The 1,895-nt window shown below is 37.7% G+C and overlaps 1 non-coding gene across 1 annotated transcript; it reads right to left on the bottom strand.

The window, feature by feature from the left end:
• Positions 1 to 1,321: 1,321 nt before the first annotated feature.
• On the bottom strand, positions 1,322 to 1,393 carry trnah-gug. The gene has a single exon. It is a non-coding gene; the product is annotated as a tRNA-His (tRNA).
• Between the last annotated feature and the right edge of the window lie 502 nt (positions 1,394 to 1,895).

The raw sequence follows: 1,895 nt of genomic DNA, 5'->3' as shown, positions 1-1,895 counted from the left end.
TCCACTCTGTAATCCACCGATCAAAAGAATCAAAACAGCTTTTCATAAAAATTTATCCAAGTTATGAATCCTGTCATGTGAAGTCCATCGCTCTCTGTCTGCTAACTACTCTCATCCTGCACCGTGTTGTTGCCTTCAAAATAAAAGCACATAAGCCGTCTGTCAGAGCTAGATCAAATGAATGACGTGTATTTGATATTATTGGATAATTTTTAAGCAAGGAATATTCTGTTTAAAATAAGTAAAATGTTCATAGTAGTCAGTTTTGTGCGAGCGGAATTAAAGGCCTGTCCCATATGGACGCCTGTCCCAAATATAGGCAGGGTCAATTCAGTGATTTTAGCAAATCCCAATCCCTCAAGCCCGTTGAAGTTTCACCACCTCAAGGAGACCATGGGTCGGTTTACAAAAAAGACAAACATTCATAAACATTTCTTCAACCAGACATAAAATTTATTGGAATACCTTCCAAAACTTACAGAAGGGCCATCCATGCAGCTAGAGTAGCTTACTATTCATCATTAGTAGAGGAGAGCAAGGACAACCCCAAGTTTCTCTTCAGCAAAGTAGGCAGGCTTACAGGGAGTCACACCTCTATTGAGCCTTGTATTCCTGCTAGCATCAGCAGTTTTGATTGATTGATGATTTTATGAGTTAATAAAGCTTTTAGTTAGGGCATGATCGAGCAAACTTTAAATTGCTAAATCGTTTTTATCATTTTATTTTGCTGATTTTCTTTTATCTTGTGTTTTATTACATGCATTCTGTATTTTATGGTTTATTTCATTTAATTGCAATGCATTTTGTAACCATGGGAACATGTCTTTTGGTGATTTTGCACTTTAAATTAACTTGACTGATTGATTGAATTCAGTAGCTTCAAAGTTTTAGTCAGAGTGTAACTGCAGGACCTTTTGATACAGGACCTGTACAGCATTATATAAGACTGGCCAACATCTTACACGTTACATTGCTGTAGTGTACAGAAGACAATAAATGACTTAGGAATCAATAAATAAATGCACAAAAAATATATATAAATACATAAATAGAAGTTGTAAATGAAAGCTTGAAGTCTGCCTGACCCTCTGTCCCCATGAGTTCAATATCTAAGATTTGGCTAAATTCACATGTCAGTGTACTTTGATACAAAGTACACTGGATAGAGACAGAATATTGCAATCAAATATTAAGTGTCTTACAAGCAAGAGGTCACAACGAGCTACCAAAATTTGCTTGAACTATCAAGTTTCAAATTATTTAAAATTAAGCCTGGAGTATGTTTAAGCAACAGAATAACAGAAATAAGGCTCACCACTGCTGCCGTGACCCGGATTCGAACCGGGGTTGCTGCGGCCACAACACAGAGTACTAACCACTATACGATCACGGCCAACTGGTTGGTTGATTGGTTCCTTCAGGTAAGAGGATAGCTTCAACTCTATATATCAAACATACAGCTATTTTATCTGTATGGCTTTCCTGAATGATGTGTGACAACAGACAGTCAGGATCCATGAATGGTTTACGTGGCACTGCCGTGTATGTCCTTCAGGGACTAATTTAGTTTTCCAAAGAAAGATGATTAGCAAGTTACGCTAAATACAACAGCAGCCTCACAATTGCTTTGAGTATGTTAAAAGTGAAGGGTTCAGACATCTTTCAGCATATGCTGATTGGCCACTTGTCTGTGATTTGGCTCCACTGACATGTCAGTGTACTTTGATATATACAGTGTAGAGAAGGGATGTAACAATTGATTTTAAAAAAGAAGGTCACAATGAGCTAGCCAGGAGTCGAACCTAAGATCTTCTGATCTGTAGTCAGACATGTTATCCATTGTGCCACTAGATCTGCTTGCAGTTTTCTTTGGGAATAGCTTGGTTCTCACAGCA

The sequence above is a fragment of the Micropterus salmoides genome, unplaced genomic scaffold (assembly GCF_014851395.1).
Source record: "Micropterus salmoides isolate LMB-PRFRI ecotype aquatic unplaced genomic scaffold, ASM1485139v1 Ms_hic_scaffold_17, whole genome shotgun sequence".
Lineage (NCBI taxonomy): Eukaryota > Metazoa > Chordata > Actinopteri > Centrarchiformes > Centrarchidae > Micropterus > Micropterus salmoides.
This window is presented reverse-complemented; position numbering and strand designations above follow the sequence as displayed.